Below are 19,881 nucleotides of genomic sequence, written 5' to 3'. Positions count from 1 at the left end.
ATTTATATATATATATATATATCCCCTTCCCCAAGTTATGGGGGTGAATTTGGATTGGAAGTGCCACTGTTCATTTCAGCAACCCCGAAGACTATGCATTCGACACTAATAACGGTCATTTTGGATCATTTTTAAATACCTCCCTTTCCTCCTCCCCTAAGTTGTCCCGTCAAAGTGCAATGATAAAAAAGCATTCCAGGCCCAAACCTCATCTATGCTGAAAATCTGATCGAGATCGGTCGGATGATTCAAGAGTTATTGAGTCACAAACATAGTCACTTTCATTTATATATATATATATATATATATTGGTGTTACCCCAATTTTCACGAAGGTCTGTGTGGACTTGAAATCTGTATAAATAAAAATGAAAGTAATATTGTTCGTGTTTGCATCACGGGAAAACGGCTGAACTGTTGAATAGGGTTAGTATTTACCTTGAACTGAGATTTTATTATGTCAATTTAATTAAAATGTGTACCCTAAGGGACTTCAAAATTTATGCAAAAAATGTAAAGATGAATCCCAACACCGTTCACTTGCTTTCGTAGCAATTTAAATACGACAACATGTGTAGCGGTATTTAACAAGTCATTAAATACTTAAGAAACATTAGCTCCATTCACGTAGGCCTACGTCTTGTCATTTACAGTTTGATTTTTTTCTTGATAATTTGTTTTTTGATTGTTTCCAAATTACCTCGGCACGATAGCATTGTGGAAATCAAATGAAGGGGCGATGCCAATTAATTAATTCTTTATTCAGTTTTGATTAGAGCTCAATGATGTATGAGCTACTTAGAATGAAACTGAGAGTTTGGATTTTAAGTCAAGAATGAAAAGGTTAAAATTAGACACTAAGTTTGTTACCGTATAGGTATGACTGTAATATTTGCTAAATTTCCTACCTGCTCCTATTGCTCATTTTAGAAATAATTTTACGTAGCTAAAAGAAATTGACAAAAATAGATGTCAAATTATGTGACTGATATTATGCCTTAATAGATCGATATCTGGATGTTTTATTCTTTATGTTACACGATTGATGGACATACATGCAAATATAAAATCGCATACAGTACATTGTGAAATCAGATTGAATCGTTCGTAAGTGTTTATAGAAATTTTTAACATGTTGATATTAAATTTCGATAGGCAATAGTGGCGAGGAAAGAGTCTACATTCTTCTTGCTATTCGAACATATTCTCTAATGAGTCTTTCCCGCTTTAGCAACACGTAGGGAGGGACGAGGCTGTTGCAGTTTTATTAGTTGACATTTTTAAGGCGGCGAATGTTGTGACAGAAGGGATTCTAGAAGGGAGGGGAGTTTCCATGTGAGACTCTCTGAGAGAGGCAACTGTGAGTTCCTTTTGCTTGACGGCATCCTACAAACACTCAACACACAGTCACGGGTTGTCATTGAAAGCAAAAGTGGTAAGTCAGGCCAAATTAATTTATTCTTTGATTAGCATGTAAATGACACAAGTTTTCCTTGTACTTTGCTAACAAACTATGCTAATTTACTAAGCAACATTGCAGGTTATAGCTTCTAACGTTATTGTAGTGGTCATCCGGAATATCAGATAAAGAGTAACTTAAGAGTTGTGTTGTTTATGATTAGATTGTTGAGTACATGTACTCAGATTCCACATTAATACATGTACCTAGAGGATGTACTCAGATTCCTCTGTCATAAGTAGCTTTAAAGCAAAGAAAGAAAAAAGTAATATCTGAAGAACAAGAATTGATGTCGGTAAGAAGCGAATACTGCTATGTACGAAAAACTCTTGACACCCAAACAATTGGGTAGAATATAATCCCCGTGAAAGAATAAAACATATAGATATCGATCTATTGAGGCATAATATTAGTCACATAAATCTGGGTAGAATCAAATATGAATTTACAGAACATTATTATTAAGTCGAAAGATATAACCACTTTAGTGCTGATCGTTTCTAACTGCAACCAGTAGGAGTAATTCCAAAGCCTAAACGGAAACGCACTCAATATTTAATGATTTTTTTTTTAATATATGAAAGTTACCCTGAAAATCTTCCTAAAAGACGGGAGTGAACTCACCCATTTTCCAGATGTTCACTTCAAATAATAGTCTCCACTGAGAAATATTAAAGAAGACAAATATTCATATTTCATAAAACGCGAATATTTTCTAGGAAGGATATCGATAAAGATGTTTCCTTTCTTGTTGGAGGCAAATTCAAACTCTTTCCCTTAACTGGGTACAATGAATAATCCATATTGAGAAATCACAACAGAGAACATTCTATGTCTCACGATATATTTTATTTTTATATTACGAAGATTATTGTAAGGCGCATCTTTTAAAGAGAGATAAACATGCTCCCTTCCTTTTGAATAATTTAAGTTCCAAGCAATAATAAGTAACAGTGAAACAGTGTACACCACATGAAGAAATTTGGTTCTGTCTGACACTCCATTATTACATTTCGTCGCATGAGAACCAGAGGAACGTAACTCCATTTTCGTAGATTTACAAGCGAGAGAACAAAAACATTATTTTCTTAGAAAGATATGTTGTTAATAAGATGGTAATTGAGCTGCATTGAGAACAGATGGCGTTACGTTCCATTTACACCAAGTGGGGCTTTCAAAATTATGTCCAAACATGAAGAAAACAAAAACCGCATTTTTGGAGATACGTTCCTCATGCTACGATTTATAACCGTCTAGTTATGCAACCCACATATACGGAGAGTATACTGGGTTGCATATACGACCGGGATAAGAGTACAAGGAGAAACCTATTTTTCTCCATATGTTTGGACAATTGGATAAATCACTTTCATCAATCACTCGGTTCCTAACTTTTGACCCGCTACGCCCTGGCCAAAATTGTTGCTGATCCATCGAGTAGTTGTGATTTGGTGTCTCCCGGAGCACCAAACAGAGTAAACAGAGTAAACATACGAGATTTTTGTTTTTAAAGTAAAGCAAATTCCTTAGGAAGGAATCTCAAAGAAACACGTGCTATATTTAATGAAAAACCTATATTTTTGCACGATATTTACTGCTCAACGTATTTCTATGGACGAAGCAAATTCACCCCATATCCGTCAGTGATCTCTTCGCACCGAGGAGGGAAGGCTTAAAAACAATTTGAGGACACTTTGAATCAAAATCGTTGATTTAGAAAGTTATCCTGGGAAATTATTTTATTCCTGCATTATGAATCTGCGGAAATTTTCCATTTCGGTTTGAATTTATTCCCTTATCCTTCAGCTCCAATCAATAGAGATGATTGGCAAGTTTTAAAACCAAAATTCGGCACATTGGATGAAAATTAAATAAACTTAACAGAAGTTAGCGCGAAAGGTGGTTCTGTTTTCATATTGTTTTTATGAGCTAACACTTCCTTTGTTCTTAATCTTCACGAATTTCAATCTTATTTCCTAAGCTTGAAAGAAGAGTTATACGAAGTTTTACTTAAATTGGATTAAAATTATCAAACTACCTGTTGAACAGGCAGACAACAGGGGGACAGACGAACAATAACAGACAAAAATGAAACTTAAATGGAATGGTAGAAGCTCCCCCCTCTTCGCTGGTGTAGCGTGCCTTTGGTGCACGGGGTACAGAGTTGGATCACCGGTGGAAAGAATCAACACATTACAGTTATTCATACCTTCTGTATGTCTGGAAATTTGCAACTTTCCTTTGCTTTTAACCCCTTATCTTTGGCAGACAAAGTCAAAGGAGTGTAAACGGTTGGGAACCTTTAAAGATAATATGAGATATTTTGTATGAAAATCGAATATTTTTTACGAAGATTATTGCGAAAAAGTGTTTTGCAATACAATGACATGAATATGCTCCAATTTAATTGGTGGTTTTGTTCTACTCCCATTTCGACATCAAGCAACATGCTTACTTTTTAAGCGCCTCAAGGAAAGTGCATGGTCAGCTTCAATAATAATAATAATAATAATAATAATAATAATAATAATAATAATAATAATAATAATAATAATAATAATAATAATAATAATAATAATAATAATAATCCTTTCGTTTAGGGGACGCAAAAGGTATCAGCACGATTAGAAACAAAGCTTCTCAATTGATTGTCACTTGTAGTAATTTAACCCGTGCCGGATTTAGGTTTGATGGGGCATTAAGCTATTGAAAGTGATGGGGCCTTTACATACCTAGCTTTCTTTTTCAGCGACAAAATGTCGCCATTTTGGAGGTTTTAAAATATGCTATATAGTACTTTATGGACCTAATAGGTATCCAATTAAGTTAATTAACTTCATATTGATCAACTTACAGTATTTTATAATTTTACATTTACAACACATTGAAAATTCTTTAGAAACACAAAATACAGATTTATAATCTAGTCTCTGGAAGATTGCTCTAACATGAAAACATGAAATAAGAGGTGTTACCCAAAATCATTATCCAGGGTAAGTCAAATTGATGGGCCCGATTTCAGAAATTTATTCTGTAAAATTTAATAAACATATGTTGTTGCGAGACATGTGCTTCGAAACGTTAACTTCCAAAGTTTACTTCCAACAGCTTAAACGCAATGTTTCCACTTTCTACCCCTAAGAGAAACAAATCTGTGACGGTATTTATATAATATCCATATGATCATATTAGTCCACACTACTTATTGGGATAGCAGAACTTTATAACCTCTTACACTAACTTAGCTGGTGTAAAAGACGGTATTTCTAGTAATATGTATTTCATATTCATATAAAATATCAATAACAAAAATATTTAATGTGACTACTTATATTACTATCTACCCAATACTCATTCAACTAACTGTATAATTTTATCATGATTCGTTACATACTGGGTATGCAAAGAATGAACAAACATTACCTACATTAAAACACTTTTCTTCTTCTCTTTGTCGAAACAAAGTCATTGATTATATCATCAAACTTTTCACTTTCTATGCACATGAAGCTGAAGTTACATAACTTTGTCATAAAACATTGTTCTAAATTAACTTTACTCTCTTTGGCTGAGATCTTTTACCGCGGCAATTTGAAATAATCACAAAGGAAATTATCATTCTTAGAATTACTTCTACATTGGGAAATGCTGATTGGACACGGTCATTAAATATTACTTGATACACGTCCGGATGTGTCAGATTTTCATGTGCGTGACTTTGACTTTGTCTAACACATTGATAAAACACGTTTGACTTCTCCAACAACGTTCATGTCCACATCTTTAGGATATGTTTGGCTTAAAGTATTGACTCCTTCACGAATTTCTTGTTCTGTCGTATCTAGTTTTGTTAAGAATGAAAACTTTTTACCAGTATTGATGCCCTTTGTGCCAAATTAGATTCTATTGCATCTATCACAGGTACAAATGCTTCGATTCTGAAGTTGTTTCTTGGCTCAAGGTTCTCTACAGCATCATGTTCATCGTCAATTATATTCCTTTTTCTAGATCTGCTTTTCTTGTCAACATCAGGTAATTTAATTTTTTGTCTGTTCTTCTAAATGGTCGAAAAGATCTCTGGAATCTAACAAAATCCGAAAATGAACGATACAATTTACTGCATACACCAAGGCTAATTTTGAAGTCTCGAAGTGATTGACTAACTTTGTGAAATTCATCCAGCAAATAACTCCAAACGTATAATTTACCATAAATTCAAACTTCTCCATTTTATTCCAAAAGTTTCTGGCTTGATTTCTTGTTTCATCGTTCTCTATTGTATCAATATAAAGCTGATGCAATGCAGAAATTATTTTATCATAACTGTCAAGTATTGCATTTGTGGGCCTTGAATGAGCTTTGACGAAGACTTTGGAACTTTTGAATCATCTTTGAAGAATGCCAACAGCACCGACGATGTATATGTAGATGATGAATAGAAATTACATACATTTTTTTAATAATCCCCCCCCAAAAAAGTTTACTGTATCTAAACAACAGTTAATTGCTGCTCTATCAACAAGATTTAAGGAATGACCTGCACATGGAATGTATAGCATACTTATTAATCTTCAATTTTATTTCTTGTATACCCTTGTATTTTCATGATATATTGGCAGTTTTATCATATGACTGGCCTCAACACTTACTAAAATCAATTTTGCATTCATTTGTAAGATTATTATCACCATCTTACAAGGAACCCCTCTGAGTGCGAGATCGGGAAAGCAAGAAATCATTGGTGGCATTAAAAGCCCCTTCCCATCAAATAACCGTATACAAAATATTAGCTGCTAATGGCCACCACAGGGGGGAACCAGGGGGCTTTATCAAAGACAGACGCATGTGATTCAATTTCAGGAGGACGTGATGGACACGAGGGATATGGAAGGAATGAATCTTTAGAAATGAATAGACATGGTAAAGATAAGGAATACGTATTTCATGGAAAAAGCTAGAGAACGGTAGGGCCGGGGGGAATAAGCCCCGGAAGTGATTCACATTCGATTTACTTCCGGATTTACAGTTGCCAAAGTTGATATTTTGCGTGCCAAGAACAGAAGAGATATCCGATAAGGAAAAGGAAGTGGCTAATGAAATTCTCACATTTTTACAGGACGATACAGTTGATTGCATATAGCAAATACTCCGGACTGTGACGACAACGTAGAGCTGGAGGCACATGAAGACGAGGCATATAATAGGGACAGTGATACAGCAACAGATATTGAGGCGGGATCGTCATCAGCAACATCAGATGCCACTATCCCCTCCCCACAAAGTAAACGGCGGAAACGCCTATATGAGCGAACATCCACGTCATAAAAAAAAAAAAAAAAATATGAACAGATTTCGTGTTCACAGAAGGATAAAGCAAGATTGTTACGATAACTGGTGTTCATGCGATTTAAAGAGGCTCGGGACGAACTACACGATGGTCATGATAGTGACATACAATGTTATGGGTTTCAATCGGGTTCAACTGCATGCAATCACCTTTCATCAGTTCTGTTCACCACGATATACAAATATGATTCTGTACGCAATTCATAGAAGTGGCTACCAATGTGCTCGTCCTGAATGCTTAATAACTCCAAAGGAGTTTGCATTTGATCTAAGCGAGATTACATTCTGTCGCTATTGTGGCTCATCGTTTTTTATTCGTTGCTCGTAGTGCAAGGTGCCAGTGTGTTTGGACCATTTCTTCAACGTGACAGATGGACACTTTGAGACTTGCAAAACGTATGTTTCGTAAGAGTTTGGATTTTGCACCAAACTGTGACTGTCTTTACGCGACTTCGTTCATTATTGTGGCCTGACGGTATTTCTATATTTGGACCCGCATGCAGCACTTTCGGGGCTTATGCCCCCGACCCCTGTCGTTGTTCAGCTTTTTCCATGAAATACGTATTCCTTATTTTTGCCTTGTCTATTCATTTCCAAAGATTCACATTCCTTCCACCTCCCTCGTGTGCATCACGTTCTCCTGAAATTGCATCACATGCGTCTGTCTTTGATAAAGCCCCCCCTGGTTCCTCCTGTGGTGGCCATTAGCAGCTAATATTTTGTATACGGTTATTTGATGTGAAGGGACTTTTAAGGCCACCAACGATTTCTTGCCTTCCCGACCTCGCACTCAGAGGGGTTCCTTGTTAGCCATACTTTGTCCTGTGTGGCTACCCCTCTCTAGGAAAGTAAGAAAATGTTCACAAGGGAGTCCATCTGGTGAGATATACTTTACAATAGCAGTAAGCTTATCAATATGGAACAGGTCAGGAGTGGAATATACAGATAAACCGAAATATTCTGTACTTTTTAAATAATCGAACATTGCTTCTCTTATTTTCAGTGCTATCATTGGGATGAATTCATCACATATTATTTTAGAAAGATAAGATGAGACACCTGATCCTTTATTTCTAATTTCGGTTCCAAACAGGGGACCCATTAAAGCAGGACTGGGAAATAGGGACCTCATAAGCAAGGTTGGGAAACGGGGACCCCATTATAAACAGGACTGGAAAGCAGGGTTTCCCTTATAAGAAGGGCTGAGAAATAGGGTCCCATTATAAGTGAGGCCTGATTACTTGCTTCATAAGAGTCCATTACATAACAGTACAAAATACCGTTGTTGTATGCGTTTTATCTTATTTGCTTTTGCTCATTATTTGGAAATTACATTACAGCCACTTTGTTTCTTTAAATTTGTGGGACCCTCCAAGAGAGTGGGCCCTAAGCTGTAGCTTGGTTAGTTTATACGTAAATCCGGCACTGCATCTAATCCACTATGGATTGTTACTCTTCCTCCCGAATGGTCTATATCAGGCTTTCCCAATCGCTGTGTCGCAAAATTTTACAATTTAAATAAATGTTGTGCCATCCAGAAGGCCTATAAGTCTATAATTTATATGACACACATTATTTTCACTATAAAGCCTTTAAGAATAAGTTTAAATGAATTTTAAGAAATATTGTACATCCAACAGCAAAAGTATCTACCTGCTTTTACTCTATAGGTCGGGTCCGCTAAAGAATCTGGTCCAACCCGACTTACATCAAATATTTCAACCAAGAGACGACATTTGGTAACCCTGTGGAACACTGAAAAAGACTTTTGCTGTAGAGTCTATGCTTTTCTCCATTTTATCTCAATCGTTTGGAGCCTGTTGTTCATTGAATGCTATGTAAAAATGATGTTATAATTCGTAGCGTGTGCGTGTAATGCATGTGATAAGAAAGAATAGAAAACACTGGTTATACATGACTTAGAAAGTGGTTGAAATTAACTGAAAATATCAATTTTGGAACAAATGAAGGAAATAGGTTTGTAAAATCTTTGTCCATATTCATGAACCTACTCTAGCTCCTCGTCATTTTTGTAATTCTAATACACCTTCCTTCTCCACAGAAGATCTTGATTATCACATTTAGTGAGGATTTGAATTGAAATTAGAGTACGTAAAACGTTAGAGCCTGTGGGGATTCGAACCCGGGCAGCCTTGATAAAAATGCAATGTCTTAACCATTTACTTACGACGTTCACTTACTTCGTATGGCACAAAAAACTATTAGTTAGTTAAAAATCTTTCATGTAAGTTTAGACGAGTCACTAAGGCCTGCATGAAGAGTTGAATTGAAAATGAAATCTCTGAGTTTTACGTCGCACGGTTAGAGTTGAGTTGATTTGAGTTCAACGTCCCGTTCAGCAGCAAGCCTATATGAGACGTGGATCTACTGATTAACGTGGAATCCGAACCATATGAGTTCCCGCCGGGAATCGAACCCGGGTCTCTTACGCCTCTGTTAGTTACGGATCGTTAGTTGAGTTAGTTAATCTTCTTATAAAATTTTAATGTTTATGTAATTACTAATAATTATAATCTATTATTATAATTCTATTATTGCTTTATTATTATTGATGATCGTTCCAACTCCATGATTTCACAGATTCAACCTGTTTCACACCGATTATTGCGAAGTACAAAAATGTGACCTGTGTGAAAAATACATTTATATATTGTAAAAATGTAGCTTCTAATTATTAGCTGTAATGTCAGTCGTATCTGATGGTAAGCAAATCCTGCTGTGGAACAGAAACCACTTACACAAATCAGACTTTAGATAACGTGTGATACGGTTGAATGATTTGAGTGAATAGTTCGTTAATTACGTATGTGTTCAAGTCCTGGAGTAGGTCAAGTTTTTTCTTCTTTCTATGCACCTAATCAAACCAGGAGATTGAGAACATTTCTTTGAATAACCTTTTGGCAACTTCTTTCCTTTCAAATTCGATTAGGAAACATCATACGAGTTGAGGTATACAAGTATGTTCACTATTCCCTTATTATCCTCTCTAGCTCGAAGCATCAGGTTTCAATTCTCGGTAGGAGCTCATGTGGTTCGGATCTCATGTTGAATTGTGGGTCCATGTCTCAGATAGGGTTGCTGATGAAAGTGACGTAAACCTATGATTAATATCCTCTGATTCGTAGCATAAAAGCAGTCTATGATCCTCTCTTAATAAACAGAATAGTCATTTGTATGTTCTTATGCATTTTGAAATGGTAGAAACCCTAACTTTTGAGGAAATAATGAAGAAATATTTACTATCGTATATTGCGGGAGGAAGATGTTTAACTCGAATATAATACTGTTTTGTATTCCAATTTAAAGGTTATTGTTATATAAAAACAGTACTGAAAATGGACATTAAATCCCAATTAATTAACTAATCTATCAACTTAACACAGTAACGAATACGGCACAGTCCGTAGTAGAAAACTAAGAGTAATATCGAGTATACATAAGTTAGGATTTGATAATATCAGATTGTCTAAAAATATTGAGCATTTGGAGGTAAAGATTGAGAAGTCACTTATTATCATTTAAAATAACATTATGTAACCACATATGTACCATTTTATTTGCAATTAAACCTCCCAGACGAATTTCCGTAACATCTGACGGGTCGTTAAAGACATGTGTGGTCTTGTGTTGTCAGTGTGCTATACGACATCCTTTCTGTTGACTAGTTCCGGCCGTTTCTTTTGAATTGCATGGTGTATTCAAACTAGTTGACCTTAGCACAGGTCCGAATGAGAGGCGTGGGGACTCACTATAAATAGGCACTCCGAATAGTGAGAGGCAAGAATACTCACTGTAAAGAAGCACCCCGAATAGTGAGAGGTGCAGAGATGAACTTTAATCAAGCATCCCGTTAAAATAAGTACAGAAAGGGATTTCAAATTGGTCTGCAATCTTCTCGCAGTAACCTCTGCCAACTGTGATTGTTCTTGGCTAACTGTAGAGCACTTCAAACCAAAAGACTTTTCGTAATTGTAATCACCATATTGGATCCGCCATTTTGAATTTTGTAACTTTGACGTCAGATTCTGAATCAGCTGTCCTAAGGAAAATCCTGGTAATATGTTTTCCTCTATATTAAATGATTGTTTCTGTCTATGCTTGGAGACCACCAGTAACGTTCAAAGGGTGGTTTCTACCGTTAAACCGGCCCCATTGTCGAAATAAAAAAATACGTTCGATTATTTTTCGATGTTCTACAAGTATGTAAAGTTTCATTCAAATCGGTGAGTTACACTTTCGTAAGTCTCCTTGTCAGGCAAATACTGAGATAAAGAATATGTAAAAATCGGGAGCATACGTATAATCTATGAAAAGAACAAATTTCGCATAACACCTTATGAATGCCTGTAACACATCAGCAGTGGTTCTTTGCCATCTGCTCGGACCAAAGATACTATTTTTCATATATATTCTTTTTTCTTGCTACTTAAAATACCAGTAACTTTGGTTTTATTGGAGAAGTTGTATCAGGCTTACGGTAACGAATTTTGCATATTTATCAGTTAAGAAATACCGTAACGACCACAGCAGTTATGGTCGATCTTGATGTGCAAATCCTGTCTGTCAGCTATCGTAGGGCATCCCCTTTTTATAATGAACGTGACTGCGTTGAAGTATAGTTTGATCAAATCTGCTCCATTTCTCGTGACAAACTTTAGAAAGACCGTCGAATATGCATGGTTATTGACGATTGAACGCTCGTTTCGATTCTGCAAGGGAACCTACAAACATTCATAGGGGCGCAACATCCTCTCTATTTGCGTCACCGTAGATTTCACTGTATGTCTGGACGTCTTGTCCTGGTGAATCACAACACGAGATGTGTCGCTACCATATATGTGGATCTATAATGGCTTCAAAATGTTCATCTGGTAATAAGGTGAATATATTTAATCATTCTTGTCCGCTATGCTTAACGTAAGTTTACCATTAAAACAAATTCTAATAACAGCCATAAACAAGCTCGAAAACTTCTGGTACATTCACGTACTTGCTCAAACGGCCTCTGGAATTACGGAGACAGTGGACCTCCTTTTATCTCATTCCGCATATACATCCATGCAGCGTCCAGACTAGTATTACAAACTGCCACCTGTGCTCTGCAAGATAGCATTTGTACAACTTTCGATGGCTCACCTTTATGTTCATGCTATGTGAGGGGCGGATCATATGAATTTGAGGCTTATACTTCTTTACCAAGATAAATCTTGCTGTTATGCCATTTATGGTCCTGGGCGTCATTATTCTGTATTACAATACTAATACCCATGTTGCCGCAACAATTTTATACGAATTCCAATTTACGAATAGCTACTTATAAGACTCTAATGATAATTCAAACCCGTATGGATTCTTTCATTTGTCTCTCTAGAGGAATGTATTTTACTACAAAGAAGTTTTAGTGAACAGTTATAAAAGATAATAGTAGGTTTTAGTATACTCTTGAATGTTGTTGTTTTTGATTTGGTAGCTTTCAACGAGGTTTTATTATTTTTCAGAAATACTTTTCTCCTCGACCTGAAACATGAGAATGGAAGTCCTGCTACTTCTTTGTTTAATTGTGTGGATGAAGTTGCCGATTTCTGAAGAAAAAGTTTCAATCCCTGCCAATAACGACACGCAAATTGAGAGCAAAGACCAATTTTTAGTTGGAGGCAATTCGGAATTACATGTCACGAGGGCACCAGATAACAACGAAGATAATGGATTCCTATCTCAAACTACAGAAATGATGGACGATATAAATGACAACTTTACATTTAAAAACGAGTCAGTTTCAAAGTCACATTCCACTGAAATTCCGGTTCCTGTTATAAACGACTTATTTGATGGTTTTGATGAAGATTTAGGAGAGCTGATGCGTGAGAACATTGGCAGTGATTCAAAAAGTGTTGCTCGGAAGACTGGTTCTTCGGCAGGGTCTCACTCAAAATTGAAAAAGAAAGCTATATTTATTCCTAGAAAATTATCAGCTGCCAGTCGCTTAAACACAACGTCTCTACTAGTAGGTCCGCGACAAGTTTACGTAAGTGACAAAGCAGATTTCGACTCTGCAAGTCCTTTAGTTCCAGATACATCAAGTAGTAGCAGGGCCGGCGAGAGGGGAGGGCAGGAGGGGCCAGAGCCCTGGGGCCCGGGGCCCCAAAGGGGGCCCGGCGGCCGAGGATAAAGAATTACTAAATGTTGTATATTTTTACTCAGTGCGCTCTTTGTGAAACAATTTTTATGTACTGTGGTGTTGCAAAGAAATGACAGGTGACCAGATCCAAGAACAAGCAGCTGCATTAGTCCAACGATACCCAAAAGATTTAGGAGATGATCTTTCTGATGAACTGCATAGCCTGAAATTAATATATTCGGCCAATTTTGGTGAGAAAACGCTTTCACCATGGGATCTCCTAAATAACATCAAACTTTGAATCTAGAAACTTTATTTCCAAATCTGACAGTGGTCCTTCGTATATTCGCCACAATCCCTGCTACCGTTGCTAGTGCAGAGCGCTCTTTCTCTCTGTTAAATAGAGTAAAAAATGTTTTACTCTCTATAATGTGTCAAGACAGATTATCAAGCTTAGGCTTGTTGACAGTGGAGACAGAAATTATCAAGTGTACCAACCTGGATGCTATCATTGATGAATTCGCCCTGAAAAAAAGCCAGAAAGGGAATTTTGTTTTGACTATTCGTAGAAAAGGATACATTGTAACTGTAACAGTTGTCTAGTAGTAATACATATAATAAATTTCTCCTACAGATAATTACTATTAATATCACATTATTAATCACACTATAGTTAATTTGAGCAATAGACCCTATTTCATTGAAATAACTAAATTAGGCCTAATGCCTCATGTCTTTAGTTAAGGAAGACTAACTGCATAGCTTACTTCTATATAATTATTTATAGCAACAATTTGTGCAAAGATATTCATAGTACAGGGTAGGTTGGATGGTTGAGAACATTTACTTTCTCAACTTTTATTAACTATTTAATACGTTCTTTTTGTATTTCATTCACAAATTCTTTTGTTTTGATCATTTGATTGAGCATTGGAGGAGAACTTTTGCTATTACAAATAGATAAGTTACTTTTTTTCTGTATTTTGATGCCATTGTTTTAAATATATATATTTTTTATTCATTTTAGTTTTGAAGCCTTCAAAAATCTTAGAACCAACAAGTATAGGGTCTAAACAAAATCATAAATAGTGAATTAATGAAGTTTTTTTAAGCGAACAGTGAACATAGGTTAGGTTCAGAGTTCTTATTATTCATTTATTTGGAGATATAGCAATACTGTTTAACATGTAAATTAAACGCATTAATGGTCTAATGAAGAGTTCAAAATAAGTCTTAATGTTCATTTTAGTTTATTTCCGTCCAAAGTGGTAAGTACGTAAAAAGTCATAAGGAAACATGTAAGGGGCCCGGTATTGCTCAGCCCCGGGGCCCGCGACCGCTCTCGCCGGCCCTGAGTAGTAGTTCACAAACAGCACATGAATTAGAAGGATCTGGTCAGGACTCTCCCGGCAATCTAGTTCAGCCGACGATTTCACCTGTGAAGGACACTCAACGGAAGTTTAGCACGACCAAGAAGAAGAAGGTAGAAGATACATCTGATCTCAAAGAAAGATTTCCAGCCGTGTTCCAGTGGGAAGAAGATTATCAACCAACGACACCTCCTCCGACAATCCCACCGACGTAAGTAATTTGCCTTCAATTTCTCAATAGCTTGTTCAAAGTGTTAGGATAAAGGATTTGAAATGAGTTCAAATGCAAACCATTTTTACGATATCTGAGTATACTTTTATTTAATAAAGTTCTGTGTAAGTTCATATACATGAAGGAACTCACTTCCCTTTTTTTTAAGACCACTTGTATTCTGACTGTGCATCAAAGAAGTCCCTTCCACACAAGGATGGTGCAACCATTTATCAAAGATGATGTACATCTTAGTTTCTATTACAAATTATGATATAAAACCACATTCTGCTTCTCTAAATCACATGTTGCAAACCCACGTATCACCTTATCTATTCTTCACATCTAACTCATAGTCACTATTTCCTGCTTTTCTAAAATTAATAAATCGTTACGAAAATAGTATTATAATTGAGGTAAATGAAGAGGAAGAAACCTATTTAGAATTTTAAATTAAAATACTAGTCGAAACTCTTCAGTCCGAGCAAGTTTTATTTCTCGGTGTTTCACCTTTCCTCGATGTGCTTTATGCCCTTAGTATTGTTGGTCGCAGCATCTAATAGAAGAGACTAACAGTTTAACCTAGGATCCGAATTACAGTGTCCTGGAATCGAAAAACACAAGCTGCACAGAAAGCACGCCTACTTAAAACTGGATGGTTAAAATCCTAGTAGGAAGTAATCCGTCATATCTCGCATAGTTTTGCTTCATCTACAAGAGCTCTTATGGAAGAAAATTATTTTTTTAATGTAAAAAAGTTCTAGAAAATGAGAACATTTTTCTTCAACTGGGAACATTATTAGACTTTACACGACTACAAAGCAGATTCTATCAATATGGTATTCTTCAATTTTATGTACTTGTAATCTGTTCTTCAAATGCTTCTCCAAATTTCTCCACTTCATTCATTTATAACAGTCTATAGTGTCCCTTCATGTCAATCATCCGTCAGTAAACTTCCATTTCTCAGTCATGCTTTAGTTCTGTAAGGACTGTAGACAAGCATTGGTCCACAAACGCTCAAGAATATTTATGATTTTGTCCACATTGATTTCAATGAAATTATATTTGACCTGGTTAGGTTATCTGCTACATTCTGTTGAGAACGATCAAACTAAGGAGAAACCTTATTTCAGGTCAAAAGTGACAAATGGCTCAAAAATAAGTTAAAAATGATAAATAATAATACTTACCTTCTCAGAGGTTCAGTTAGACTGAAAAATAAGAATTGCTTGACAAAGACAAAATTTTGACAATGCTACAGGATGAACTATACTTGTTTTTTTATATCTCAAGAAGATGAACCCAATTTATATTAAAATTGGTGTGAATGTTAGTCGATACTTAAGAGACTTGCCAAATTCTGATGAGATCAGTTAATTCGAAAAGTCAAATTTGTCAAGATTGGAAACCAAAACCGACTTGAAATTTTGTTTCTCAGGAATTATTATGTTCAATTTTACCAAAATTGGCATGATCATTGATGGCCCACTTAGGAGGCTTGCAAACTTGATTGAGATTGGTCAAATGAGGTGAAGGTCACAGACCATAGTCAACGCAATCTTGCAATTTCCTAGGAAGATTTGACTGTTTGGAACGGAAATTGTCAAGAAGACATCGATAATATGTACCCTGTCCGATTTAGTTAACCGTGGCAGAGCAAGGGAAAAAGCAAAATTTTTAAAACCGTAAAGACAAAATAAAACAAGCTTCTTAAATATGACATCAGAATAATAATATTATTAATAACAAATATTCTTAGTTTCCTGTAATATTTGAAGACGAGAATTAGTCAAGAAAGGAAAGGAAAAGTGGACACTATCTCAAAAGTAGTGGGTGAGCTTATCATGCGACCATGTTCGAGGCAAACACAAGGAAACAAGAAGTTCTTACTCACAGTAGCTTACACTGAGGCCTACAACCGTTATTCTAGTCCTTACATTTGCTTATCTACATGTGTAGTAATATAAAGCACTTTTTTTAAAAAAAAATATCCCGTACTTTGTTTGCCCACCTACCTAATTTTAATTTTGTTTAAATTCTTTACCTCGTTACCTAACAAAAGAGTGTAAACTTAATCAGTCAAAACTAAATTAAGAGAGAAATGGAATGCCGTGTTCTCAGAAATGATTCATAATGATATATACGAATTCAAACTCGAGTCAACTATGAGGCAAATGAGATCAAAAATCAATGTTGCAGTGTTGCATTTGCCGACTTATTTCGGCGTTTCCAGCTAGGAAATGAGTAAATATTACGTTAAGAATAAACTAAGATCTAGTTGAGTTAAAGTTCGAGCATAAAATAAATCGGTCATAGATAATGCTAGATGTTTTCTGAATTGGATAGCACTCAATTGCTCATAAATTTAAATTCACAATTATAATCTTATTTAGATTTTTACATCTCTACTGAATAGCGCAGATTCTTTATGTCAAGGGCATAACCACGAAAACATAAGGAGGATTACTCTTTGCGTTGCAGTTTGCCTCTAACCTATACAATTTGGCTATATATTTTATGGTGCAAGCGGATATGTTCAGAAATCTTCCTTTGCAATCTTTCTGAACAGAAGTAATATGCTATTGGACTAACAATGGAGACAAAACTGTCCTGAAAATTGAGCGCAAACTGTTTATATGATGCAGCGGTGAAGATAAGAGTAATCTCTCGTTCTTCTACAATGTGCCAATACAGTTCTAAGCATTGTTACGTCTGAGAACAATCAATGAATAATTTCCATTGACTCACTTTTAACTGTGAATCTTCGTTACTTGTTATCGCCTCAGTAGTTATCTGTTAATTTCGCAAAATCGTCAACACAACTTTTCATAGCACAGAAATGCAGTACCTGTTTACATACATTTACATTTTTAAGCTCCACAACACAACGATGCAATGTATTGAATGGAAGTACCAAATGCTTTTGAGATAGTGACGTTCAGTGTTGCCACAGTCCTAGCTCTGGATTGGGCTGAAAAATAGCACCAAATTGAAACAAAAAAAGGGCTGAATTCATTATTTTATACCAGTGTAATACATGGCTCTATAACACGAAACTAAGAGAGGTAAAGTTCTAGAACCCCCCCCCCCGCCTCTTTCAAAAGTCCAAATCAAGAAAGTGCTCTTTCCAAAAATAAATAAATAAATAAATAAAATAAAGATTACTTTTAAAAACATCCAAATCGGAGGAGCCCGAACAACCGTGAAAGTAGATGAAACTTTTCTCGCACGTAGAAAGTATAACAGAGGGAAAACAGTTATCATGTTCGGTATGTATTGTAAGGAAATCAAACGCGCCTCTATTTCAAAGTGACCAGTAAACCAAAACGGCATTATGGTCATATATAAAAAATCATATAAATAAAACGAGAAACAAATCAATCATCTCCGAGTTCGTGTGTAAACAGTGAGTTATAATAAAATATTAAAATATAAATTATTACACCTTATTCTCGCTTATTTCACGACCGAAGGAGAATAATAGAGTGTAAGAAAAATAGAAGGTCAGTAAATTAACATTTGAAAAAAAAATGTAAAACCGGCCCAGAGTCCTAGAACCTTCCCTGAAAGACATCACAACACATTATTAATAATTTTAAGTCACAATGGTATCTATTACTTCTAACTAGCGCAGCACATACACACATAATAGACATACGGAAACAGAAAACATATAACATCACACCAGTGCATTTTTTAAGAAATCGCTACTGGGCATCCAAGCACAAAAGGGCCCTTGACACACACAGCAAATTTCAAATGTACAGTGATTTTTTAAAGTGGATTTTTGTATAATGTACATACAATATGACGTATTTGTCAGACTTCTGCTAACCGTTTCGTTTCCGATTCAACACATCGCCATCAATACAGGAACGAACATTTTCTTTTTTACATTTTGCCTAAGATACGCCTTCAGTCCGGTACTTAAAGATAAAACCGTGCTATCATAATTGGATATTTTTCTTCATTTATTTATTTATTTTTATATCTATAGTTTTAAGTTGGACATAGGTAGGACAACGACAAAGAAACACGACTGACACAAATTGAGAGGGTACAAGATACAAACTACACAACAAGGAAATAACAATACGTGAACTTGACTAAACATTTTCCTAACGAAATCACTTTGTGTGTATAGTAGAGACCTGCACGGGCCGGGCTTGGGCGGACCAACTTTGTTATTTCTTTGGGCCCGGCCGGCCCGGGCTTGGGCGGGCCGACACTGATTTCTCTTCAGGTCGGACCGGGCTGGGGCCGATTAATTGCAATTCTTTAATAATTATTGACTTTCGTTAAACGATAATTAGAATAAAGGCAAACGTTGAAGAAGTGTGCCCGTGAAAAATGTTACAAAATGAAACGGCCGTGCAGGTCTCGAATGAAAAATTTGGCCCGTGCAGGTCTCTAGTGTATAGGCCTACCTATGTATGCAATACTAAATATTACCACTACTTTATTTTTTTAAGAAACAATGCAATCAAAAATTTATTTTTAACTTTTAAATGTTATCAGTGGTTTAAATCGAAGCATGTAGGAATCTTTGTTAATGGTTCCACTTCTGCTATAATTTTTACACTTTAAATCACAATCTATTTCACATTGTTTGGTTTTTCTCCTGTTTCAAAGCGTTATTCCACTTGTAATTGGTAAATTTCTAGTATTATTTTCACACTTCAATTGCATTGCTTGGTTTCTTACATGTTTAGAACATAATTGAGTAAGTTTCTCATCTGGTTATCATAGGTTTGACGGAGGCGTTAATATCGTTAACAGTCTTAGCATCTCTATTACTGTTACGACAATTGATACATGATCTACTATCACCGAATAAAGGACATTGACTGATTACCAAAGAAAAAAGAAAAATTTCGGCAATATTTAAGAAAACTCGCGCTGAAGAAAAAAACGGAAAAGTACCAGTGACTATAATCTAAGTATTAGATATTCTAATATCTGAGTATAAGGGAAAAAAGGGATGTGCACAAAAGTAACCAGCGACAGATTTAGAAAAATATTTTCGTGAGGGCTTCTCTTAGAATACTTCGTCTTTAGAAATCACAAAATTTTAAAGGGGGGCTTGAAGGTTATGGGTAACACTTGATTCGTTTTCTATAGAAATCCTAAAATTTAGGAGGAGTTCAGCCCCCTTCCCAGCCAGTGTAAATCCGCCACTGAAGGTAACTGTGCAACAAAGAGGGCCAAAAATTGTTAAAAGTAGCACTTTGTATTTGATAGACAATCCCTTACTTTCTTACAAGTTTGTGCCATCTATTAATTATGTCAGAAAATTTACTAATTACCGATATTGTCCAGAACAGACACTAAATGATTGCTTGCCAAGAAATGTT

The 19,881-nt window shown here is 35.7% G+C and overlaps 1 protein-coding gene across 1 annotated transcript in view; it reads left to right on the top strand.

Moving 5' to 3' along the window:
* The first annotated feature begins 1,357 nt into the window (after positions 1 to 1,357).
* LOC145662561 (heme-binding protein 1-like) overlaps positions 1,358 to 19,881 on the top strand; it is a 113,915-nt gene continuing 95,391 nt past the window's right edge. Inside the window, exons 1-2 of the mRNA XM_081728243.1 lie at positions 1,358 to 1,434; positions 12,324 to 14,524. The gene's annotated coding sequence lies outside the window, so the exon portion shown is untranslated. The remainder of the gene's footprint in view (positions 1,435 to 12,323; positions 14,525 to 19,881) is intronic.

This window comes from Thermobia domestica, chromosome 10, assembly GCF_964235325.1.
Source record: "Thermobia domestica chromosome 10, izTheDome1.hap1.1, whole genome shotgun sequence".
Taxonomy (NCBI): Eukaryota; Metazoa; Arthropoda; class Insecta; order Zygentoma; family Lepismatidae; genus Thermobia; species Thermobia domestica.
The sequence above is the reverse complement of the archived record's forward strand: the minus strand, read 5'-3'. Positions and strand labels throughout refer to the sequence as shown.